Source organism: Ciconia boyciana, chromosome 18 (assembly GCF_034638445.1).
Source record: "Ciconia boyciana chromosome 18, ASM3463844v1, whole genome shotgun sequence".
Classification (NCBI taxonomy): domain Eukaryota; kingdom Metazoa; phylum Chordata; class Aves; order Ciconiiformes; family Ciconiidae; genus Ciconia; species Ciconia boyciana.
Genome location: NC_132951.1, coordinates 12,349,358 through 12,376,760, shown reverse-complemented (window position 1 = coordinate 12,376,760; position 27,403 = coordinate 12,349,358). Strand labels below are relative to the sequence as shown.

General features: G+C 44.3%; 1 protein-coding gene across 11 annotated transcripts in view; it reads right to left on the bottom strand.

Moving 5' to 3' along the window:
• EXD3 (exonuclease 3'-5' domain containing 3) overlaps positions 1 to 27,403 on the bottom strand; it is a 296,388-nt gene that overhangs the window by 233,137 nt on the left and 35,848 nt on the right. The window contains exon 3 of one of the 11 annotated variants that reach the window (XM_072883188.1): positions 26,514 to 26,754. The exons of the other annotated variants lie outside the window; for them this stretch is intronic. The gene's annotated coding sequence lies outside the window, so the exon portion shown is untranslated. The remainder of the gene's footprint in view (positions 1 to 26,513; positions 26,755 to 27,403) is intronic. 11 annotated transcript variants of the gene reach the window in all.

The window sequence follows — 27,403 nt, the reverse complement described above, 5'->3', positions numbered from 1 at the left end:
TGTGTAAAAAATCTTATCTCTTCTCAGAAAATGTCACCAAAACAAAAAAGCAGGTTTCTATTCCGCTTGGTTATGGAAAAAGATTTGAAAATGTGAAGTGAGAGTAACTTAAAGCTTTAGAAACCAGAAGACAAATACTAGGAAGCAAAGTTTATTTGTAGTCTTCTCCATACTGTGATTTTTAAGCCTATCTCACATTTTTGCAACCTGCCTTTCAATCCTTTATTGTTACAAAATATGCAGGCACACGCAGCAAAAGATATCCAGCATTACGGATCCCTCTGCAGAAAAAAAATTAGTTAGGAGTATGGGTGAAGGAGCTGTAGTCCTAGAAGTCCTAACAAAAGCATTATCTGAAGACCATGGGTGTCTTTTCATTGACTTTTACAGACTTTGGATCCTGTACTTAAACCCAGTTCAGCAGCCCTGGGGTCAGATTTGGCTTTAGGCTCCCATCAGCCACAAACCCAACACTTTATTCTTCATAACACACCAGCTAAGCTACACCACTCAAAATCTCTGCTCCACTCTTGAATCACAGCATCTCAGGCGTCAGTATGTCACACGTTACCTACATACTGAGCCTATTTACAAGCAATCTCAGTAGCCTATGTTATTTCAAAGTGGGCAAAAGTGACGAAGAGGCCTCTTCATACCACAGGCTGAAATGCAAATAGCAGTTCCACCTATTTTTACAGTCTTTCCTTTATCACACAGATCTTTACCCAGAAATAGAAACTTCACTTCTCTGTGATAAGGATATAGAAAAAAAACACTGACACCAGCAAAAAAAAAAGAAAATTAAAAAAAGGCAGCAGCAGCTGTCAGCCAGTGCCTGCCAGCAATGTTGCATCTGTGCAAAGAGCCACAGGCAACCTCAGCTCCTCACCACCATCCTGAAGCAGGCAAGGCTCCACCGGACCCCCGGGCCGGCTGACGAGCTCCCGGCCGGACAGGGCCGCACAGCACCTGCAGGAACATCGGCACAGCAGAAGCCAACGCTCCAGTTGTGTTACTGGGAACAGGTGAGGACAAGACCCTGCAGCTAAAAGCTGTCTTCTGTATCGATTAATTTTATTTGGGTTCATTCTAAGAAGGAGATCCCTTTTTCTCCACTTCGGTTTAATGGAATTTTTATTAAATGATTACTGATTTTTGATCATTTATGGGAGCCATTTAATAATTCATACCATTATTATCATAATAAGGTTCATTGGAACTGCTGAAGGCTCAAAACAGAACAAATACAGTAAAAACCAGTAGAGCTACACAGTTCTAGCATACACCCTCCGCCTCATTAGTTCTGACATTAAAACTAGAAAGCAGCTGAGAAAATACCAACAGATGTCTATCAAAGCCTGTTGGATTATCAAGGCTATCCCCTTCAGCATGGTGAAACCCACCGGCTTGACAAGAATGTATTTTAATGGAAGTTCCTGTCCAAGTTTCTAACATCAATAAGCAAATAGTTGTGACACCAAGGGCATAAATAAAACCTGAACCTGTGGAGAAAGCCCTGTACACCAGAGAAGATGTCTTCCTGCATGCATGCTGAGTGTCCAGCACATCATCGGCTTCAACAGGATACCAAGAATAAAACAATCATCGTATGCGGGTACCAACCATGCAGAGCAATATTGAAACCAAGTTCACACCCAGCCTTTCATAACCTACAGCTGACTCTGCACATCACGGGCCAGCAGCTAATTTCTGTATGTTTTACTCCTGACAGTAGAGTTGACCCTACATTATAAAAGCAGCAACTTCAAACGGCTGGGTCACCGCTTCCCTTCCAGCCAGGATAAACAGTTTACCAGCAGCATCCGACTGAAGTTAATGCAGCCACACACTACTTCATTCAATTTGCAGCAGCACAGTGAGGAGGGTTATTCCAGAGGGTGGGCAGCGACAATCTGTCAGAACTTCTTGCAGTGAGATGAGTCCTCCTTTCCAAAGGAGGGAAAAAAGAAGAAAAAAAAATTCACAGCTTGGACTTCAGTTTCTGAAAGCCCAGGCGGACCTTTAAATGTGATGCTTCAGTGATTTCTGCCCCAAAGCTCTCCTGTTGGAAGGACACCGTGACTGCCAAGGCATGTGTGAGTCAGAGGGAAGCAGCCCAGGCACATGCACAGGGTATTTGCCTGTCAGGCCATTTGGTAAGAATAACGTTTGCCCTTTCTTCTTGTAGATCTGAAGAGTCACGGACAGGTAGGATGAAATAAATACTGTACATGATTCCCAGGTATCCCTGCAGCCTCCAGAGTTACTTGGGAGACAGTTTGCTATCTGCCTTGCTAGAAGCTAATTGCAACAGAGCATCTAAGAAGAGGCTCATTGCACCAAGAGAAAAAACAAGCCTGGCAGCGGCCTCCTCTGTCACCACACTGCTGGTGTCTTCTAAAAGGCTCCCAGAAGACATCCCTCCTCACCTGCAAATCTCCGCTCCCACCAAGAGGCTCCTGCAGGCTGACTACACGCCCAGATACAAACTTGCCTACACATCCAAGCGTGGGACTACAGCTGTTGATCGCTGCCTTTTCTTATTTCCCCCCACCTTCCTGAAGTATGTGTGAAGTCCTCCTATTCTGCCAGCAACACGAAGGGGTACCACTCCGCAGACCAAGCTCTCCCTGCTCATCTCATACTACTTACGCCTCAGTCACATTCAGTCTCTTGGAAAACTCATCCTGGAAATAACCAGCACAACTAAAGCCACTGCTGAAACCCAGGGCAAGGCTTCGAGGGTGTCCGAGGTGGTTCCCTCGCCGCAGTCCAGCCCCGGGACAGGACGCTGGCTCCAGAACACGAGGTGCTGCCGTTCACACCTGCCTGTCTCTTTGGAGCCGAAGGAGAGCGAGTTTGTTTGTTGGTCTCTGGCACCCTCTGCTGACAAAGCACCACCGACCTGTCCCATCCCTGCGAGCCCATCCAGTGCCCAGGGCATGCACAGAAGTTTCAGGCTGGAAGGGCCATACCCTGCTAACGTAATCCACATCTCCTTTTCCAGATGAACATTTCATAACTTAAAATTTCTTTTCTCTTATTTGTTTGGCCAGATATTTCCACAAAATTATACTAATCACAGATGCCTCTTCTTCCCCTTGGTTTGCTCCAGTAACTGAGCGCTCCGTGTAAAGGAAGGTGCCCTACGCTCCTGTCTCTGGTGTTACCTAAACCCCCTTGGATTTCTCACCCTTTCCACCTACCAACGACCCCCAGCACGTTGCATGCAGCATCTATCCTCTCCCTTCTTTCTGAAAAGGTATGTACCAGGGAGGTGACCTAAACTCCAACAGTAATTTGGAGAATGAAACAGGCAATAAACCAAAGCACATTGCTCCTGCTCAGGTATCAGCTGGCGATGACAGAGTCTATCATCCCTGGAAGGGAACCAGTCGAACCCTTCCAGTCCCACGCTTTTGATGCACAATTCCCTCAGCAGTCCCCACCCCACACTTGTCACACAGCATCTAGCATCGGGACCCCTCCATGTCCCTGAACTGGGCAGGAGGACCAGGGGGCGGAGGAGCAGCAGCAGTGCGTGGAAGCCAGAGCTGTGCCTGGCAGGGGGGCTCTGTGCCACCCCCCTCCACCAGCGCGACCTGGCACCGACGAAGGAAAGGGAAGACATCATCTCACACACCTTTGTCATGTACCCCAGCACCACTCCTGCAACGCGTCCAACGCACGGTGTCTCACAGAAAGGCATGCGGATACACTGAGGTGTTTGAACGTGGGCAGTGACACCCAAACTCTCTGTACTCAGCAGACACCAGAAGTGAAGGGGTTCGCTTCGCTGAATCACTAACGCGACACATCCTGACCCAGCTGTGTTGTGCTTGAAGATTCCTGGGGAACAACGAACACCAAGAACAGAGAATATTCTGTGTAAAGGCAACAGCGAAACAGAAACCTAATCTTCTGAGATGTGTTAACTTTAGAGATTGATTTTCAGCCTTGTTACTGTCTGCATTTTTCTGCTTCTTGTTTTTTCTTTATTTGTGCGAAGGAAAGGCCAGAAGAACAAGCCCTGCTTGACGTTAGCATATGCTGGGTAAGCCAAAAGACGGCTTGCAGGCTGAAGAGAGACACTGGTACTTTCTAAATGCTATTTCAAACATATACAGGTTATACTTAACCTACCAAGTGGAGATCCTACCAAAGAATCTCCACTTCAGTAGAAAGAATCCCAAAGGATCATTCCACCTCCAAACCAGCACCTCAAAAAAAAATAAGGAAGCTTTGGAAATATGCAATGCAGAATTTCAACCAGAATCAAAGTGTAAAAAAAAGTTCTCAGCAAATAGAAAAACAGATCAGGGTGAACACACTTTACAAATTTAATTCCAATTTGTTGGCCACTACTGAAAACCACTATAATATAAACAAATTTGAAAAAAATTAAAAAGCCAGGGGACTAAATAATCAAGATGATTGTAATAGTAACATGTAAATCCTTCTTACTAGGAGATACAGCAGAGTTACTTTAAATGCTTACAATTCAGTATCTCTTGAGCTCTCTCTCAAATTAAAAAAAAGCTTACTTTGCTTTCTTTTTTCCAGTCCTAGAATAGCCTTGTGTTAGCACTGTAAGCACACCACCACTGGGGACTCAATATGGGACTTCACCACTTCGCAGAACAGAGCCAGGGCTCTTTCATTTTGACTTCTTCAGGCACTGTGTCTGCTTCCCAGCACCCTGATTTCAAGTTCAGGCACCACTGTTAAGCATTATTAACATCTGTTCAGTGCTCTGTGACAGAGAGCGTCTGAACGTTTTCGCTTGGATTGCTGAGGAAGCTTTATCATCTTGCATAAAATGATTTATTTTCTTTTTTTAAAATGCATTAACCATCCTCCAGAGTCTGACACTTCTGAAGGCTTTGACGGACAGGCTCTGGCAACCGTAGCTGTGGCAGCTGAAGACGCTGCTCTCGCCAGCTGTTTGTCCCACCTTGCTCTGCCAGGAGACAGCACAGCTGGCTGGAGGTCTGCACGCCCGATGCCTCAGCTCTCAGTTTTGGCATGTTAATGTGAACAGCGGGTGAAAGTATTTGTGCAAAACTGCTGAGCTCTGAGCTAAAGAAACCGAGATACAAGGACACATTCCTTCTGCAGCACTAATAAACAGTGGGGGACAGTCATCTCCTAAATTATTGCAGCTGTTTGGCCAGCAGACATGAGTCAGAGCACTGACACACACAGATCATCAATGCATGTAGGAACATGATCTGAACTCTTACCTCCTGCCGAATACTTCACTTCGGGGGTTGCTCCTGAGGGATCACTAAGAGAGATTCTTCAGCCACATCTACACTACAAAGTTTTGGATGTGCAATTATGTTGGTAAAAGTGCAGTAAAAACAATCACTTCCTGACTGACAGATGCTCAAGCAAACTCCCAGACAAAACCGATACAATTTTAAGAATCATGGCATTTACAGGAGGGAGGGAGGAAAGTTTGTCTTTGACAAAACCACTTTTTTTTTTTTATTTTTTTAAAGAGTTGAAGCTTTTCTTCTCCTGAGAGCTTTGCTTGAATAGCTCTAGCTATAGACACAACACTAAACACATAAGCCTTTACAGGATGGATGGGTAATTTCAGCAACCCAGTAAATTTTCTCCATCTTGATCTGCTTCCCTTGCTAATCTCCCTTTCTATTCACTCAAAGGAGCTTAACTCTGCCGTGTTGATTTCTCCTTGATTACTTTCACTCCAGACCACATCTAAATGCTACTAGAATCAAAGCAGAATAATCCAAGGATTTCCTCTCAAATCAACATTTCCCCTGTTAGCAAATCCCTCAGATCCCAACTGTCTGCAGCTCCTCATCTTCCGTCCTCGACCGGAGTTACTAACAGGCTGCCCGCACCCGGAGTGGAGCCAGCAGCTCTGCAGCTTGCACAGATTTCAGGCAACACTCAAGTTTATGGGCAAGCTCCTTTTCTGCCTCCCAAAGGCACTGCTATTACGCCTTGTCAACATTTTCAGAATTCAGGAGTCCCACAAGCTGTTGGCATTTTAATTTCCAGGTTATCTCATCAGGCTTGACCTAGATTTTCTTCACAGTTTTTTCTCACCTGAGATCTGATACACCTTGTCAACAAGAAGGTACCTGCTTTAGTAAGTTTTGCCTCTTATTTCTGTTTGTCTTTTACCCACATCATTACCTATGGGTCCTCGCATCTCCTTCAGGGATAAATGATGCGACAGAAGGCAGCAAGGAGGGAGGAACACTGGATGACATGGAGGATGGAGAAACAGGAGCTGCAGCAATCAGAGATCAACTGCCACCATCTGGTAATGACTGAAAAGCTGGAGGAGACGCTGGCTTTGCTGTGGCTGAAGGTCCTGACTACTGCTTGAAATATAAATTAAGGGATGACCGATTACTGGCTTGAGACTTTGACCAGCAGATCTCTTCATAATACAAGATCAAATCTTACAAGGCACTGGTGACCTTGTTTGCCCACTCTCTGAGAAGACCTCTGTCCTAACAATTTCACCTGAGGGACTGACACCCCCATATCAATCCTTCAGGGTAAGGGTTCTCACTGTTTCTTTCTGAACAAGTTTCATTTTCACTGTCATCACCAGATGACATCAAGGTCAATTAAGGCTGCTCATCAAAGTCAATTAAGTCTTTGTCAAGCTTTTAGAGCATGAAGCCAACAACTCCACCATGTTCCCTTGTAGGCTTCCTCATGCTTGTACCCACAGCACGAGAAACAACATCCTCCTGGAGTGCAGGGATAATGACAAATCCCACGAAGTCAGAACAATGTTGAGTCACATTATTCACCACACACTGTGCGCTGAATTTTGATCTCTTCCCAAGCCATATCAGTGTTATCTACACCATGCCTGATAATAAATTGCTTTCAAAACTCCTTCAGGGAGAGCTCTTCCTCACCCTTTATCTCCTGAATAAGCTTAGAGAAGGTCTTCTTCAGAAAGCAGGCTTTGAATGCAGTGATTAAGCCATCAGTGGGATTAACAAGGTCATCTTTGGTGGCATAAACAGCTTTCACAGGGGACATCGGTTTGTAATCAAGTTTGTGGGAGATTATATTGTCCAAAACAAGGGCAGTTTTGAAGTCGGTGTTCTGTTCTCCTCGCAGCACTCCTGGAAGGCCGGCACCAAGAAACCACTCCTGAAACTCCTGGGTAGTGAGCCAGGTTTTTCCATATGACTGGAAGATGGGTCTTCTCATTGCCCTTTGGTTCTTATTATGATAAGCAAGCAAGGGCTTTACCTTCCAGCCTCCACCTGCATCACCACCTAACAAATGGGTCAGACTGTCTCCGGGGAACAGAGTACCCAAGTTCAAAGGCTCAGATTAATTTTCAGAAGCGTTTTGAGCAGTGCCATGCACAGTCACTGTGAAACTGTCTGCTCAGATCAGGAGATCTCAATAGTTACAGAAGTCTCTACCATTATCTTCAGAAGAAGTTGAGAAAAATGCTGTATTAGCCAGCTTTTGGACTGTTACGCATCCATAAACAATATTATTAACCTGAAAGGCATGTGTTTTTCTCAGTATGATTTATTAGTTGCAGTTATAGTTACGATAATAATGGTCTAATTTTTCAGAAAGTACTACGGTTTATGCATAGTTTTAACCACCTTTTGAAAGACCTTTAAGTAATGATGAATCGACCCATAAAATAATACAAATGTTAGAACCAACATATTATTCTCCTTTAGGCATGGGCAGGAGTATCTGATTTACGTCTGCCAAATGATTTGGCATCTGAACAACTGGCAACAAATTCAAAGTGAAACAGCGAAGCTGTGGGCAACCGCTGGGAAGATTGGGATTCTTTCCCTTTTAATTTCAACATGAAATGCCATGCTGCTCTGGGATGCTATAATCTAATTCACTTGTTCACAGGGCAGCAAGTTAGCTACATCAAGATAGTGTGCATCTGCACGGCTTTGCCACAAGGCCATAAAGTACCTCTCTTATTAAGCATTATGTACGCACAAGTCCACACTTGATCAAAGTAACCACTGGAGAGAGATCGCACCCTGTAGTGCTCTCCTGCAAAGCTCTCCACTCTGTGAGTTTGCAGATGCCTACCAGAAATTGCAGGGTCTGAAAAGCAAACTAAAAGGGAACCATGACTTCTCCTCTGGTAGCACTAATTCGGCCAGCACCACTGCCATACTGCTGGCATGCATCGCGGAGGCAATGCTGTGGGATACCTGCTTACAGAGGTCAGTAATAAGATGAGGATGCTGCATGCTCTTACTAAAATCAGCAGAACTGGTGCATGTCAGCTGCAGAGAGATCAGCTCTTCAAGTTCCTTCTTAAAGCCCAAAGAGGCTGCATGCTGTATGGGACCAACACTGTGCGTCGTCCAAAGGACGCGCGATAACAGAAGTGTTGGGGGCGTTGGCCGACAGTCACAGCAGAAGGGAGCTCTGCTCCATCTGCTTGCCTCTCCATTGTTTGCATTGTATCTCTTTCCATGGCCACACACTTTCTTGGAAGTTTTCAAAACTGTCTTAAAAATCGGTAAGAATGGTCCTAAATATCATTCCTTCCTCCACTTCTGTGCCTTAATGGCCCTCCACACTGGGAAGCTAGGCAGTGATATTATCTAACTATTTATCCTGGCTTTATTTTCCCTGCATGCTGTCTTAAGAAAGGTACTCAGCAGTCAGCATGCATTAGCTCAGAGAAAAAGTCCTCTCATTCCCTTTGTCAGTGGAGGACATCTCAGCCTCCCTGCAGATACTAACTTCTGGACTTTGCCAGGTCAGGTTTTACAGAAAATAAATGAGGGCAGATATACCATAATATACCACCATCGCAGCCACAGGTCTGCAGCAGCAATACTTGAATCCGAAATGAGACAACCACCCAGGCACTGAAACGGCTCACTCCAGCTTTGAGTGCTGCTGCTACAGTGCTACAGGAAGCTAGAAATGCACACGAGTGTTTACTGCTCACGTTCGTTACCTGCGCAGCAGAGCAACGTCTCTTTTATCTAGTTTCCAAGCAATAGGTGCAGCACAGAGCAAGACAGAGAGCCGTAAGCACAGCTCTCCCTGCAGGGTGTTTCAGTGAGGCAAGGCCACAGAAAACAGGCAAGGGTCTTGCTAAACAAGAAAGGCGCTAGAGACATGCAACACTGCTGCTTGCAGCTGCCCTGTGTGTTCCTCGTCTTGTTTGAGGTACCTTTGGATTCAGTGACGAACCAACCGCATGCCTTGCAGAAATGCCGTCCCGTTTCTTAAGGCTGTGTGTAACTGTGGGCTGTTGCAGTCCCTCTTCAGGGACTTCCATCAGGCTAACGATGGAAATAAGGTGCAGGAAAGTTGTCATTTAAACTAATTATCGGAAAGGAAATTTCTCACAGCCTGATGGCAGTTAAGGAAAACATTATTTGGTTAAAAAACAAAAAACTCTACAATAGAATAGGGCACTGCTGCAACGAGCAGAAGCAGAGGGACTGCCCAAGGTGTAGCACTTCACAACACATGCCTGTGAAGCTTAAAGAAAAAAAGGCTTCCTGAGAAGTGGGATTTTCCAACCCCAACGAGGATGACGTGCTGCAAACTGAAGAAACCACTAACTTCGTTCACCTACAGGGCTGGATGGACACAATGCACTTTGGGAAGAACTGCAACGTTCCCCCCTCCATGCAGGTAAGCCTGATCGCACAAATGCTCCTCACCGTACCCCTCAGCTTCTCCAAATCACCATGCCCCTCAGCTTCTCCAAAGCCTTCTGGGACACAAAAAGGAAATCTGAGGCAACATGTTGAAAATGGAAAACTGCAACCTCCTAAAAATTATGAATCACTTCAAATGCTGAAACAATACCCTTTGTCAAAGCTGTGGGTGGTGAAGTTGGCACAGCTCCTACTGAAGAGAAATTTATCTTCACTGGTATGAAAGCATGAAGCAGAATCCTGTGCTGATGAGATACTCAACCTGAATTTCTTTCAAGGTACTTTCGCCACCTCCTTGAGCGTAAGAGTTTGTGGAAAACAGGAAGACAGACACAGCCTGGGCCAACAGCGTCCTGAACCAGACACCATGCGGGTGCAGCAGGAGGAGGAAAGCTGTTCAATCGATGGTAATGGAAGGCTGCTTGCTATTTATTGGGAGGAAAAACATCTTTTAGAACACTGTGCATCCCTTTAGGAAGCTATAACGGAAATTTAGCAAGTGAGGCATTAATAAGGGACTCCACAAACTTCCGTGAGACCTGCAAGCAGCAGGCGTCAGCTGTAAATGCTTCGCTGTCCTTTTGCGACTCCCCTGCATCAAGCATCAAGCCCCACGCTGGTGCATAAAGTGCATAAAGGAGAATGAGCAGAAAGAGGCCCCAGGAGGCACAGTGTCTGTGTCCAGATAAGATCTTTGAAGCACTGGGCTGCAGCTACGTTTGCACATTTTAATTAATCTTAAGAAAGGCAGTAACGGCTCATCTTCTTGAGGGCTGGGGCAAACTCGCAGCCCAGCCATTTTAAGAAAGGAACACTGAGAAAATAAACACCGGTATCTGAGACCAAGGCATTTCTGACCTATGCTTAAATCAGCGTTCGCAGCTTTATCGCCGTTTCCCCCACCGCCTGGGATGCTGAATGCATTGTCTTCCCCTGCCCAGATGAGGAAGGACGCTGACGCATGGCACAGCCTACCCACTTTGTCACACAAGCAAACAAAGAGGAAGCTTGCAAAGGCGAGATCAATAACTGTAAGACACAGAGGTTTGTCCCCAACACTGGATAGTTAATCCTGATGCACGATCCCCCCGTGAATTTAAAATGCTTGATATGTACTGTCTCTGGCTGTGACGAAACATCTAATGACACACACTCTGTGATAGATTAGAAGTATTTGTTCTGTGGTCACAAAACACTACAAAGAATGAAAAGCCTCCAAGAAAAAAAACCCAGGAGGCTCAAAACTTCAAAACACCACTAGACACTAAGAAATAAGCGGCTTCTAAGTGTTGGCTTAAGAGTGCGATACAGCAACAGAACAATTTTAGGTAGCTTCCATAAAAAAGTTGTGTTTGCTACAACGTTATTTCTTATTACAGGGAATGTGTTGTGTGTAATTATTTGTCAGTGTTAGTTTCCAAAGGCAGATTCCAATTTAAAAACAAGCAAACCATTGCAAGTGCAGCAGGATGTTAAATATGTGTTATTTCATGGCTAAGATGGAACACTTTACAAAGTACTGAATATTGATTTTATTTTTGTATACTCCTTGGTTTGGAGAAGATATACAGACTAGAATCAATGCTAACACCAGCATTTCAATATACTACTTGAATTCACTCTCTATTCATTATTGCTGTATTTCAAATTGGATTTTATGGTCTCAAATTCAGAAGCAAGGCAAAGCCAGTGTAATACTGTACTTATGGCCACTGCAACCTGCATTTTGAATTCCACTGTTTCACACTCACTTACCTAGGCATAATTAATGACCTCTTTACAGAGATTCTCATTCTGGTCCAGTTCAGAGTCTGTGGGAGGAAATTTAACCTGGCAACGCTTGTCACAGATTAAAAACAAGAAAAAAGGAGCAAGGGAAAAGCTATAAAGATAAGAGGACTGAGGATACCAGAATACATACATAAAAAAGTATGCCTTTCCAAGCATAATTTACATTGCCTCACTCTTTCTGAATGCTCAGAACTAGTTCACAGGCAGCTAAATTATAATTTTGTTTCCCAGATAACAGAAACTTAATTTAATATGCTCAAAGTAACCAGCTCTGAGACTTGGAACAGAGCTCTGGAGACCTCCGGCGCTCCTCAGGAAAAAGGAAAAGCACAGTACTAGCACGGAGGACGTGCCTGCTGTACTAAAAGGCAGATGCCTTCAGAGCACTGTATGTTTAGTCATCTCTTTATCAAACCCTTAACTAATTAAACAATCCTCTTGTCAAAGAGGACAGTGATTGTTTGTGTGACCGATGCCCTGTAAACATAATGGGATAATCTGCCTTTCTCCTTTTTCTCTCCCTCAATTCTTCTAAACAGCTGGGGGATGCGCTGCCTGCTCTCCAGGAAGCCTCCGCTCATCTGTCATTCTTCGCCGCTCCCAGCGCACCGCTGCTGCACGCAGCATCAGAAGCCAAGCTTAAGACAATAACGCCTCAGATACACCAACAATCAATCTGATACCGTGCCATTAAAGAGTCCCCAGGCCTCTGAAGGGCTGAGCGAACAATTAGGAGGGAAAAAGAAGCGATTCCTGGGTAGAATTGACAATTAAAACTATATTGATCTACAAACGGCAAAAGATGCTAAAACGAAAGCATTTCCAGTACCCTCTTTTGACTTCAGTACCAGGGAAGAAAGAGCTTGCAAATGATAAAGCTTTGGTCAGATGGCATCAGGCTTGCTCTTACATCTGCACAGTTACAGCAGCAAAAGCTGTTAATCAACCATTAAAAGACTCAGAAAGTCACACTTCCACAGATGATCTCCAGCCCCAGGTACCCAAGGGAACAGCTCATCTCAGAGTAACTCAGTGCATGGACATGCCATGATTAACAGAAATTAGAGAGGGCAACTATTTTCTCATGTGAAATGAGGACAGTGTTTCTGCAGGTTGCAAAACCCAAAGGTTTGCCGGCGCGTCCCCTCGCTGTATTCCTGACACAGGGAGTGTCTCCCCCTCAGCAGACTTTGGCGAAAGCACTCCGATCAGCCCTGCCACGCAGAGTTGCACAGCTCTGTTATCCCATAGACATAATCATGACAAAAGCCATTACCTGTCACAGCACTCTCTCATGAAAGTTTCTGTTTTCCTACTTATACCACCAGCAGCAATCTCAACTTACTTTCTATAGGAAATTCAGACAACCCAGTATTTGAAATTTTGAATTCAAATGCAGTAGCCTGAAAGCAAAATTAATCACTTTTAAAACATGCAGATTTTGCAGAACTGTCATTCCCTGGAGAGAAGCGGAGAGCAGGCTGGGCGGGCAGCCCTTGCTCCCGTCCCAGGTGTCGCTCCCCGAGCCCTGGGGATGCGGGCTGGGACAGTCTGCCGCTCTCCTCCAGGGCACTCCGGGGGCCATGGCCATGCATGGCTTCACTGACCATAACCGGTGATAACCACGGTTTCATTTGATATCAGGAGATTCATACCTATCTGCTGGTTTGACTAAGGAGGAAATGCGGTATTTCTGTATGAAAGGTGAGGAGGAGGAGGAGGAGGAAGGGGGCAGTGGGAAGGGAAGGCTGAATAACACCCAAATGGGCACCCTTCAGTCCCATCAAAAGAAAGCTCAAGGCCCTCTGCAGACTAATCCATCACTGGTTGTATTGTCAGAAATACCAGATTACCAAACTCCTTGCTAACACCCAGGCAGTACCTGACAGTACCGTTCCACGCAGAGAACAGTGGAGGACGAAGGGCTTAGCACAAACAGGACAACTCTTTTCTCCTCCTGAGCAACTCCACTCCATCACAGCCCAGCTTTGAGGAGAAACGCCCTCTCCTGCTTCTCCACAAAATGCTTCTCCCACATGTCCACTTCAGGCGGTGATTCAATGACTACCTAGAGCCCTACTCCTGGCTAAGACGGAGAGTGGAACAACCTCACTCCATCACAGATCCACGGAGGCTAATAAAGCAGGAGCGCGAGATACTTAAGCAGTGCGTGCAGCCTACCAAGGAACTCACGGAGGTAGGCTGGTGTCCATCTGGAGGTATGGTAGGAGGCAGGAGGTATCCAGGTGTCCATCTGCCTGACTTCACTCAGCCCTACCTTGAACGAGTTGTCGGTTGGCTTAAAGCTCTTCCGAAGGAGACACAATGTGTCCTGTGTTCAGGACAGAACGAAAGCCAGGAGACAGCATGTACAATATGAAGTCTGCTTCTTTTTGCACCTCATCTAGACCACAGCAGGGAAAAAAAATGCAAGACTGCTCTATTTTTAACCTACCACCAAAAGAGACTTTATAGAGCCATGCTCAAATCTGAACAAGTTCCTCATCTCAATCCAAGTTAAAATCAGCAAGTGTAAAGAAGACATCCCGAATGGAATATACCAAAGCCAAAATGATGTTATCCTAGCAAAATTGGAGAAATTTCTGTATCTGTAACAAAACAACTGGCAATATCGGCCTTAAGGCTCTTTTTCCTGCTCTCTGCCTTTTTTGTTTTTTCCTTCCCTGGTGTTCCCTCTCCACCTCATCACTGCAACCAAGTTTTATACAATATACATGAAAATAGCAGCTTTCAATCTGGTCCTGGAGCAGGCAAGTTAATGAGGCCACATGGCATCCCAGGGCCCTCCAGAGGGAAGGGTTCAAAATGCTTGTTAGTGCAGCCTGCACTGCTCTAAAAAATGTAAACCATTTCAAACTGGCGAGCATTTCACTTACTTTCTCCTCTGCTCTCCAAGCAAAAGAGCATTCAGATCTCCAAGCACATATTATGGAAAGAATGAAGCACTTCTGGAAAAAGTGAAAGACCGTTTTGCCTTTCTAAATTCAAAGATTTATCAATCAATGCAAATCTTTTTCAAAAAAAGCAGAACACTTCTGCAAATTATACCACAGCAATCAAACAGTTGTTGTAGAAACAAGTACCTGTTTTTCCTGACCTACATTTTCAGGTTGGCAGGAAATCAAAGTTCATGTCAAATTACAGCAGATTTTGAACAGACTTGCATGCACCCTCCAGTCTCAGCTATTAAATCTGTTTGGGCCCAGCGAGTTCACTTTTTGTATGAAAGAAGGTACCACTTTTTAAAATTACATATGCTCAGTATTACATAAATGCAAGCAGGTAGTCTTTTTGTTGTGATACTAAAACGGGGAGTTGATTTTCCATAGAATTTGGTTCAACTAGAGACATTTTCCTCTCCTTGAACTGCTATATACATCAGCTACTATATTTATAATAAAAGCCACGTGGTTAAGCAGACACAACCACCAAAAGCAAACAAGTCTAGTTTTGTCCTAAAGGCCTTAATATGAAAAGGCTCCCCAGGTAACAGCAGCCTGCGTGGGTCTTATGTTTATATAAACAAGCAGGAACCAACAAACAGGCATTTTCTCAGCTAAGTACACGGCAAGTACTTACAGACAAGACCTACAGACAAGTAGGCCACAGTTACAGCATCGGTCAAAGGCGACCGCTTTCATCTGCTTCACTCCTTACCCCATCACAAGGCCTCAGCTTCCTCCTCGACGTGTTTTTTTCTGTGTGGGGTTGTGTTTTACCTGATGGAGAGTGCAGCCCATTCCTGGATTTGGAATTTCAGAAGGGGTCTCGCCCATGCCAGGGGATGGCAAAGGCTGACGTGGGCTGCAGAGACAGGAGAGCGGCTCTGCAGAGCAGCCGGCCAGCACAGCCCTGCCAGACCTGCGCTGGACCTCGGAGCTGTGCCCACCCGCAGAAGGGCTTCTCGGGACCCAAGCTGGTTTGTGGGCACAAGCAGTGCTGCACCCAGTCCCTGAGCTCCCCGAACCCAGAGCACGGAGGAGCAGAGCAGGGACAGTGGTCTGGCAGGGTGTCACCTCACATCTGGCACAGCAACAGCCTGGCTGGACTCTTCACGTGCCCCTAAGCCACCCTTCCCCGCTCCTGGGAAGGCAGCGCAGAGACACCCAGGCTCGAAATGGAAGCAGTTAAGATCGCACAGGGTTTATGGCCCTGGCTCCCCATGGTGTGATGACGGCTGTACTGTTTCCAGACCCCAGCCGGCATGGCACGCTGCACAGGTTAATAATGACATCAAAGCAAGGCGCTCTCTAAATCTATGACGTTAACAATAGTGATTTGACTGTATCACCTAACTTTCTGCCTGTTACTTGCTCCCTACGTTGCCTTACTCTTATTACTGTACTAACAGTAAATGAGATTGCGCCGATGGCCCCAGATTGCACCCTGCTCCCCTCCTTTGGGACTTGCACCTCTGCAACAGAAAAGTCCATTGATCCAAGAAGAAACGGACACCGAGAGCTGCAATGGTGGGACAGGACGAAGAAGAGCTTATGTTCATGAGGAATCAACTAGAGATCACAGCACCACAGTCAGCTTCGAAAATAAAACCAATCTTTCTACTACAGTGGGAGATTTTTTTCCCCCAAGACCCCTAAAGCCACTATGCGGAAAGAAGTACACCTCCCCATCTTGACCTCTGCAAGTTTTATTAGCTGCTTAAGTCATGAACCATCACACTCTGCTTTTGCAACTATCTGGTTTAACATAAGCTTGTGAAAACTGTGTGTGAAGGAAACACATTTTTAGTTTCCTTTATTTTCATGCCCATTTTCAGATCTCTGTAGTTTCACAATGTCCGTATTTCACTAAAATAAAAATCACTGCATTGCAAAACACATCCAAGACAAAAAGTTTCAATTAAGCCTCTTTTTTTAAAACCCATGTTTTTCCCAGTTGTGGCAGAAATTCTTTAAAAATGCATCTTCTTCAGGCCAAGTTAAACGTGCTTAAATACACTGTGGATGCAAACCCCCAAGAATACATTGGTGAGCAGGCTTCCCACCTATTCACATCCATGTGAATCAGAAATTACTTTCAAACGCGTACATTAACAGATGTATTTTTCTCATGCTATCTATACTAACCAGACCAAGCCTAAAAACCTCACGGTACCCTGCTGAATTCCAATCACAGACTGACATAAAGTATAAGGAGCCAGACATCCATTAGCAGGAATCTAAACAGCACTGTGTTTTGGGAACTGCTGTTTTCGCTTATGTTTTTTGATTTATACCTCATAACTGCAAAACTAATGAGATTCTAATGAAAAGTGGGACATTATTCATTTGTTTTCCCCCCAGGAGGTTCGGTTTATTTTCAACAAGCATGCTACTGATTAAAACAAGAGGTGATGGTTTTAAGAAGCTGGAACATAAACCTGTTCCCAAATGTGCATGGTCTAAAACGATACACTGGTTTCTGTAGTTTACGGTTTCACTGCCTTTATTCAAGTTGTTTTGTTCAAATATATAACTTTTTTTTTACTGGCCACTACTACATAAACAACAAACATCTAATCTGTATATCAAGTAATTACACTGAACTCTTTATTAAAAAAATAATTTAAAAAAAGTCAATCCTCTGGTTATTTTGCTTCTTCCCTGCCCCAAACAAATCACTCAAAAACCCTGCCTGGATGTAAAACATAAAACTGTTTGCAACTGGTTAAAGACTGAATGGCACTTACAATTGAGAAACTAAATATAAAGTAAGGTGCATAGATCATTAAAAATATGTATCTATAGTTCTCCTTACTGAAAAAGCTGTAGGTCCAACCCCATATATTAGACATTTCTAAAAGCATACCCACTAAATATCAGCATTAGACTAAGTGACCACTTTGAAAATCATTTTGTCAATAATACACAGGTCTGTAGCATGATGGTTAAGCTTCACATCTATAAAGCCTTCCAGAATAATTGTTACAGCCACATGCTTAACATTTTCTAATCTCCAGTGTACCCCACATAATTTGTATGCAACCATGAGTGTTTTTCATTGCTGCCTTTCCTATTCAGTGCAGTTCAGACAGTGCAGCGCTCCTAAAACATACTGTGTTACATCTAGAAAGACTCTGATCTGAAACTCAATCCCTCAATACAATAGGGTCACTGAGAAATGACACACTAAACCAGAGCTTTTAAATAGGCATTTAAATTAGGAAATTAGTTCTATAAACATAAAGCATTTGAACTGTCCATTTGTTATGGATAACGCAGTAGGACGGCCAATTACTAAAGTCATGCACTCCAAACTGGCAACGTTTGCTTTCCAACATTACATCAAAACCCTGACTCCACCACGCAGGAATTTAACTCCTCAAGATACAAAACAGAAAGGCACCAACTACAAATTATGGAGTGACAATTTTAATACTTTATTCATTAAAGCACATTCAGTTACTGCCTCATGGCTACGTTGCACAATCCAAATGTAAAAGATTTTGATTGCAGAGGGCAGCTTCTCTGGAGTTTAGGTTTGCCCAGCCCCTTCCCTCCAACTTCTTCCTTCTTTTCCTATATGTTCAAAGTTGAGTACTAACAGCATCTCTGTGTCCTTCAAGCATTTCACCCCAGTAAGCAGGATCACCTGGAGGTTTTAGGGGAACAGACAATTCAATCCGTTAAATACAAAATACTGTCTTCTTTTTGGAGGTGATAAACAATTCAATAAGTGATCCTGTAAAATTCAGCTGAAGATGAATGTTCCACAAAGAAAGCACAAGAAAGATAAGTTGTTCCACCCAACTGAACAAACATTTCCTCACAGTCACACCCTCTTCACATAAAAGCAGGAATCTTTCTAAATTCATACTGAACAATTCTAGTGGAAGGTCACAAACAATAACAATGGATAATTAAAACAATAATCAGGCTTAGTAAGACAAAAACTAAAAGTAAATTGCTCATCAGTTTTTTCAAACTGCCCAAGCCTCAGAAAGAACATGTTTTGGACAGAAGAGAATTTGAACTTAAAACATTACAACAAGCTGCTATTCATAGAAAAAAAAAAAAAAAAGTCTCCTGCTTTGTGGTACTGCGGGGTTCACTATAGAGCAAAGGGATTTTGTGGGGCAAAGGAAGAGAGAGTACAACAGACTTGCTGAAGAGGTAATATGCTAAAGTATTTGGGAATTACACATATGCTTATGCTGCTAAGCAATTACCCGTCCCCAAATCCAACAAATTAAAAAAATGAATACAAATGAGGAAATCACAGGTTTTGCAACAGCTAACGCAGTTTTTGCAACAGTTTTAAGAGGCTTAAATGAACCACCCTATTGGATTTTCTTTTCTAAAAGTACATTATCCCTGAAAAAATACTTCACATCCTTAGGTGTTGCATTTACAAAGTTTTTTACATCATGTAAAGCAGCTACAGCATGCCGTGAATCCAGCACACCTGCAGTAAGCTGGCACAAGGAGATGATGGAAATTTAGAACCAACCAAACTAAACGCATTGCCAAAGATACTGAAAACATGCACTTCTCTTCAAAGCTTACATCTGTGGGGTTTGGGTTTTTTTGGTCTTATAAAAATATTTAATTTAAAACAATGGAGAAACATGACATAAAATACAGTGTAATAAATACCAACTTTATCCATGGCACGGTAATTACAGGGCTATGCTAACTGTAATTCTAGAGGGAATATCAGAAGTGAGACAGAAGCATTCAAAACAACTTTCAACCCACAAGTGAGACAACCAGCACCAAGACTCAGCATCTTCCTATCTCAGAAACCAGTACTGGATTCTGCTGGGAGAGCTCAGCTCTCACAGGAACTTGGGACTAAAACATCCTGATTCAAAGCCTCCCCTTTGGTTAATCTGATCTTTAGACAGAGAGCTGCTCCAGACCTTTTCCATCTCCCAGCCTACGCAGAGGAGGAACCTAAAGGCTGAACACATCTATAGGTCGGCTAACACCCGGCTTGTGGCTCATCCCACGGGCAGTGCACCACCAGCACTGCCCTGCTCAGCATGCTGAGCTTTCAGTGCTCCTACCTTGAAGATACAGGAATGGGAGTGGTGTTGGGACCACCATTAGGGTAAAACAAAAATATAAAGTAGGGTAATTTATCTTGAAAATACAGCCAGTATGTTCATTTGGAGTTTTCTGTGAGGAATGAAATCAGATGAAGAACAACTACAATTCTGCAAAACACCTCCTTCCCCAGCGTCACCACCTTCAAAACAGAGGGTGATGCACCAAAACACACAACAGTTCTGAGACTAGAAGCCATGCGATGAGAAAGCACGTGTACCAGGTAGTGTTATCTCTCTTTTTCAGATGGGAAACTGAAACACAGAGGGAGACAAGATGTTTCCACTACCATGAGGCACACACCTCGAGATCTCAGGAACTCGGAGTTTATTTTTGATTTTTTTAAAGCATTCAGCTTGACCACACAAGTGGTACTGCTATAGCTATGTCGCTCTAGGTTTGTCATCAAGTATCCTTTATTAAACTACCCCAACCAGGATGGTGGGAAAAATTATGAAAGATTTTAGGCAGAGAAGCACATCGTAGGCAATACAGCAGAAGGAGGGATTTTGTGCCATTTAAACCTCTTCCTCTACCCACTGACCATGTTCCACAGGTTATAAACTACTTACCTGGCTCTTTCCTCCCAAAAGAGGATTCCCTCATCACAGCTCTCCTTCACCAATCCCGCTCCCCCAACGCTATCTTTTCTCTATTCCACAAATGCCATCGCCTTTTCCTTTCAGAGATGATTTAACTGAAACTCTGAACAATTGCTCTGACAAGTGCTTAGTGTCAAGACAGCTGCCTCTGTATGAGACCTCTACGGTGGAAATAAGGATAGAAGTCAGGTTTTTGTAGGAATCCAGTATTTCCTTTTTCCTGCAACACACTGCTCGGTTCCCTCTACACCCTCCAGTTACAGTAACAAGTGAAGCAGAGCTTTGACAGACAAGAGCTTTCTTAACTACACACTCCAGAGCACATCCATCTTCAACACTGTGAAAAGCAACAGTTCTTTGGAAAAAGAAGTTGGTATGTGGTCATGTAATTAAAGACTGTCATAATTCACACCCACATTGTGGTACGTTGGTGTTGTGCAGGCATCCTTAACTCCGGCATTTCCTCATGTTCGGCTACTTGCATTTGAAATCTAAATAATGTTTTTATTGTACTGCGCCATAAATTAATTGTGCAGAAGAAGTAATGTCTTTAAAAAAATAATTCTTCAGAATGAAAACCCAGCTAGATCCCTTGCTCAAATTAAGCCACAATCCCTGGCTCCTCATTCACACACCAGTCCTGAGACAGAAACACATCTGTGAACAAGCTTGAGCACATAAGCACTCTCACTGTGCTTAAAATTAAGCACATGATAAAGCACTACACGCTTTAACAAATCAAAGCTACAGAGAAAACGCACAGGGCTGAGATCAAAGAGAAGAAACTGTAAAGTAAATGGATTCAGAAAGGACTTAGGCTGACAAGCCAGGCATTCACACCATTAGCGGTCCGAACACAGTCTTTTTCTTTCTCATTCTTACACCAGACAAATGAAGAATAATATTGACGCCATTAGCAATAACTGGGAGATAACGGCATTGTTCTCCCTGCCGATGATGCATGCCCCCGTGCGTGGGTGTATGATGGGTTAGTCGCTATGGAGCCGGATCAAAAGCGGTTGTTAAGGGAACAAGCAGGAAAGGTAAAACAATGGCTGAGATAAGAAGCATCTCAACAAATATGCAACCAGACTTCTGGGTTTATAGCTGCGAGGAGGCAAGAGTTTGGCCCCCACCCTAGTGACGCGGTCACTTGGCCAAGGCTGAGCAGCAGGAGATCAAAGGAAATGCTGAAACCCTGGAGGACCCCAGCCCGGAGGGGGAGGCGGGCTGGCGGGCAGCCGGAGACCGCCCAGGGCGCGAGCACCGGCTGGCCAGGACTGGGCCGCACGCCGAGGGACCGGCGAGCAAGGACAGCGGCCCTCCAGCCAGAGCCCAGGGTTAGCGGAGCCGAGCAGCTTTCCCAAACCAGAAAGAGAAGAAGGTGTAAATAAGAGCTCCGCATGTAGCCTTTGCTCTGGGCGCTTTGTGGCCATCGACTCCAGAGCAGCAGGCACTGCCCGCTGCTCCGTGAAAGGCCAAACTTCAAGATATGGAAGGAGCTCATTAAAGCCTTCTTACAAAGCAAGATTTCTTGAAAGCAGCCGACTTCTCCATCACAAGATCCTGTCTAGCAACCTTCACCCAAAAGCTCCTTCTTTCTAGGAATTAATGACAAATTGTTCGCCTGCCCTCGCTAACACACCACTGCTCAGTTCTCACAGGGCTCGGTACAGAGGGTGCACTCAGCAGCGTATCATCTGCTCCTGCAATTCATAAGCTACAAATTGAAGAAACACACCAGGAGCTAAAATGAGTTTCCGAAAACAAAAACAGCTGGTAAAGAAATAAAAGCCAAATATTCTCCTGGCTGCTGGCTGCATTTTTTTTAATTTAGCTTAAAACAAAATGAAAAAAATCTGCTTGGAACCCAAACAGTCTCTAGCTGAAAATGTGGTGTCTAGCCTGAAAAACAGAGGCTTCTGGACACAATGCCAAGCAGCACAGGATTCCCATGGACCTGGTGTTTCTCAAGCCCTTAATGTGGTTCAACTTAGGCAAGTGGTTTTAGGATTCCCAGTTTAAAATCTACAATGCACATCTGCAATTCATTCTAGTTTCTTATTTTATTTCTTACTTCTCCAACCAACTCCAAATCATTTTATGAGTTCTTGCAATCCGGTACTAATCAGTTACTCATGCTGCAGGAGTCCCCGCTTCCTAAGAAGGGCTCCCTTTGCACAAGAAGCCAAGCTGTGCATTTCGTCAGCCATATTTCGCCAGAAACAACAGTAACTACCTGATAAAATAAGAATGCTTGGCAGTGTTCAACGCAGGATTACAAGACACAGAAAACTTCTATCCTAATATACAGCACTAACCATTTTCTACACCTCTCCTCTTCTATCAGACTCACCGCATTAAATCAAAGGTGACTCATCTACGAACAGGACTAATGTAATTTTCCACTTCTGAGAAGGGGACTTGACCAGTGGCTTCAGAGAAAACTTAGGAGAAATTTTCATCCAGGTGTAAGGAAGGAATTCCCACATGAGAAACACCACTGGGTTAAAACCTTTAATGGAAGTGTACCAAAACTTAGACTGTCAGTATTTGCCCTCTGCATATCAGATCTGTTAGATGAAATGCCAAGAAGACATGGCAGGCAAGGGCAGTTATTCTCTGAAGCTATTTTGACTCTGTAAGAAGCACTAATGCACAATACAGAGCATCTCTACTTCATTGCTCTTCTTGTTTACAACACAGGTTGACCAAATATGAGACCCTGTCTGCCCTTGTGCTGTGCACAGCACCAACACTGAGACACTCTGCAAGAAGCAGCATGACCGCATATTGTCTTGCAATGGGGAAACTCCACTTGAGGGGCAGCTCATCAGAAATGGGAGGCTGAAGCAGACAGATGTTCTTCCTCACTCCAACGCAGATCACAACCACAAGTGTAGGGTAATTCCTGCTCTTGGCTTCCACAACAAGGTTCACTGCATGTAATACAGAAATCCAGTCAGCGGAGAACAATAAAGTTTTCAGGGGTCCAGTTAGCCTGTCATCACTCACCCTGTAACAAGCCTCTAGCTCCCTGCCATTTCCTTAAACTTTGTTGGTGAACTACAGACCTGAACAGAATAAGGAAATTAGAATGGTTTTGCTCATAAACGTTCTCCTGCTGCTGTTGGATGCAAATGAAACTTTGCTGGCATCACTACATACCCTGGCACCATCAGTTAGAGGATCCAAGGGTGAACAGGGAATGGACAGGGCTGCTTTTTTGCAGTTTTTATCTTCCTGCTTGAAAATCTCAACTGCTTCTCTTCCCAGAGTGTGCTCAAGCTGAAGCTTGGACAAAGATGAAGAGTAACAGACTCAAATTTCAACCAGGGAAATTCTGATTAGATAGTAGGGGAAATAAAATTCACAGGAGTAGCCAAACACTGGAACAGGTGCCTGGAGAGATTGTGCTATCTCCATCCTTATAGATCCAAGGGGGAACAAGGCCCTGAGGAACCTGGTATAACTGAAGTTGGTCTGGCCTTGAGAAGACAAAGCAAGGGTAATCTCCAGACATCCCTTCCTGCCTAAATCATGTTGTTATTTTATGATCTTCATTTATGACTCCCCGTATTTACCACGTGGAGTTACTGGATGGGCAGGATGCAGTATTATCGACACACAGGTAACACCTGGCAGCTCATCTCCATTTCGTCCAACTCTGATAATGAAACGGCCAACAGACTTGCAGGCATGTTAGCTGAGCCACAGTTAAGGGAAGGTGGTGAAACTCAAGTCAGGCAAGACAAAGAGGAAAATTGTGGGTTTAAAGATAGAGAGGAGATGTTGGTAAAGGTTGCACTGACATCCCTCATGGTGGACTGAATCTCCACTGGTCAACTCAAAAGTAATTATAAACTTCCCAACAGTAGGTTACTCACTCACCCTGGCTCAGTGTGATCCTGCACCAACAAGTCTGTCACAAGTGGATGCAGAGAAATCCCTCTTTTCATAGCATTAGGCAAGTAGTTATCAGATCATATCACTTCTTTGTGTGGCCTCTTCTCAGTTGTGATTGTTCAGTTAGGTGTTACAGCCATTTACTAACAATCTTTTTTTGGCACACTAGCACACTGGCTACCTAAAATGCAACTCAATCTTTTTTTTTGACTAGCAGAAAATAAACATTCAGCACATTACAAAAATACACCTCTCACTGTGATACCAGCATGCAGCTATCTGTACCTGCTTCAAAGGGAGTGAGTTCTTCTTTTACAGAACTCCCCTGCTTCTCATAAAATACAGATTACAGATACAGTATGTCCAAAGATAACACAGACTGCACTATCCCATGTATTCAGTGGGACACATCATGGCAACACATCAGCACAAGCACTTGGAGACTTACTGTGGCAGCAGACTTAACTCCAAAAATGAAGTTCAGCTTACCCTTGGAGTTGCCTTCCTGATGGACTGCCTGCCCCTCTCCCCCTCAGCACGCTGCTACAGCTAGCACAACTGGACTCTCATTATAAAGCGTCCTGGCTGGACATTCACAAAGGCCGTTAATATCGTGCATGCCGGCACATGCATGGGCGTGCCCGCACGCACACACAGCCTTTGCCTGAAATAACCCCAAAGCCTCCAACTTCTCTGGCGTGCAACAGATACACTTGACAGGACTGGAGAGTGGGCAAAAAAAATTAATTTCGGTAAGAGGGGGGCTATAAAGATCATTTGCAGCTTTGATTTCTTTGCTTGCTGAGCCTCAGGAACTACACATTATTATTATTAGTTAGCATTATAAGCTTACTTTGCAATTATGACTTTAGTTACCCATTAAGCACTCCTGTTTGTAAGCCCTGTAGGTTTTAGGCTTACCCAGGGTGTTTTAAATGTTCCTCAAAGGTGAAGCACCAGGAGCTGTATTCTTCACCAGGAAGCCTCCTCCAGGAGTCCTCTTCAAGGAGATCATCTCCCTATGGCTCCAGATGCTCATTCCTGCACCCAAGTCAAATGGTCAACTCTGGGAACTCTGCTAAGGAGTTTCCCCCCAATTATCCAAATGTCAGGTCCCACTGAGACCTGAAAGCACTGAAGGTACATTGTGGTCATTCCGAAGGCTCAGACAAAAGGATAAACAAAGCCATCACCAGCGTGGCATTAAAGGACTCTGTAAAAAACCCAGGGTATAAAATAACGGCAATAGCAATCACTGCAGCATTGAATTGAAATACCTCAGCGATGGAATTTTTCCCAAGAAGAAAGGAGAAACTACTTCTAAGACAGGATGTATGTTACTAAAACAAGTAAGTGTAAGTCATCAGGAAGAAAGAACATTATTCTTTTATATTCACATCATCTTCAAAAGCAAAAGAGGTTACAACTAATTTAGCCTTTTTGCAAATAGACATTTCCCAGTGTCAAATTATAAGCAAGCAGACAGGAAAAGACACGTGTTTGCCATCTAATGCACTGGGGTTTTTATCAGTCTTTAAAGTTATTAATAGATTGTAATCTGCTGTAACTGGGTTTTAACAATTTTTTCTGACTCTTCTAAATTGATTTTGATTTTTTAAAAATATTGATAATGACTTTTCTAATGGCTTTTCATACAGATACTCTAAAGTCACCATCCTAAAGTGACATCTCTGCATACAAAAACATCCTCCTTGCCAAATGCATCAATAGCGGTTAAATCACCCACTGCCCACTATAAAGAAAAGTATGAGCAAGAAGCGGGGAGACCCACAGCTGCGTGGTCCTGTCACACGAGGGGGAGTACATGTACTGTGTTACTCTGATAGACAAAAGGGTTACAGCCCAGTTACAGCCCCCTTGAAGAACTAGTGAGATCATGCCTGAGATCATGAGAAAGGTGCAAGCACTGCCAGGAATTACCATTGACTTTACTGGCTTCAAAAGCAAGCAGACTCCTTTTCAACATAAATGGCTCAATTTTCAGGGCAGAAGCAGTTTTAATCAGAGTTAAATATTCACATTTTCCAACACACTCTCATCACCACATCAGAAACTTTAGATATTCAAATTAGCCACAGTTCTGTACCTCTTTCAACAGAGAAAGCACAACACCTGAACAGGATCCAGTCTGATGGGAGGCAGCCAGAGCAGCAGCTACAGAACGCCCTTCCAAGAGGGGGAGGCCCCAACCTCGAACCCGGGAAGGATCAGTATGGTCACAGCTTGAGTGGCTGGCTCCGTGGGTGAGGAGGTGTTCAACTCACCGAAGGACCCCGGACCATCACTTGATAATCCAGGAGGAGGAAAGCCCAGAGCCCTCAGCTCCCTACCAGGAACACAGCAGTCACAGGCAAGTCCATTTAAAACACCACGTCCTGTTACGATACCTGGGGGCTGGGCAGGGCACTAAGTTTTAGAAGATGGAAACAAGCACTAACCATTAACAAGTCATTCCACAGCAAATCTGACTGGGTAGGAGAAACAGGTCCCTCTCCAGGGACTCCGTCCCACAGTAGAGGGTACACTGCAGGATAGTGCTACAACCTCGCTACTCTTCCCCACTCCTCCTGGGTCGGAAGATCCTCCATCTCCGTGCAGACCCCTCTTTCACCCACTGTCTTCAGCAAGGGCTAGTGGATATCAGATGTCTCCCGCACACCAGCTCTCATCCAACTCTATCTGGAAGAGGAAGCAAAGGGCCTTCAGACCTCTGTGTGAATACTCCTACTGCAGCATTGCCCCAAATTCAAGAAAGGGGACAGAAGAGGGGAAAGGCTGACAGAGTGGGAGGAGGAACACAAGATTCATGCTGAATACACCACAAAGACATCAATGTGTAGCAATGTTGATAAAACATATATTTTAGAACCACTGCACTACTGAGCTGTTGGTGCATCCCTCATCACTATTGCACAGAAACCCACAAAACTGAGACAGAGCAACAACGAACAGACTTCATACCGGATGAAGAATGCTGCTGTCAAAAGCTGCTTTGGGGGCAAAACAGCCAAATACTAACAATTCTGTTTTCACCCTTCTGAGTTTCTATTCAACAGAACGCTATTATAATTAAAAGACCTTTGAAAAAAAATCAGTCAGAAGCTCCTATTTCTCTGCATAGCTCACATGACGGGTACAAATTCATCATTTGGGCATCTATTATTGCTGTCTTTGTTGACTTCCATGTGTCATTACACATCTGGCTTTGATGAGGAGATCCATCAGCCCAAATGGTGGATAAAGATTCCCCTTCTTGGGGCTGAAGTACTGGTTGCCTCTTTCAAGCGTCAAGAGAGACCAAACCAATGATTCAGATCTGGTCCTACGG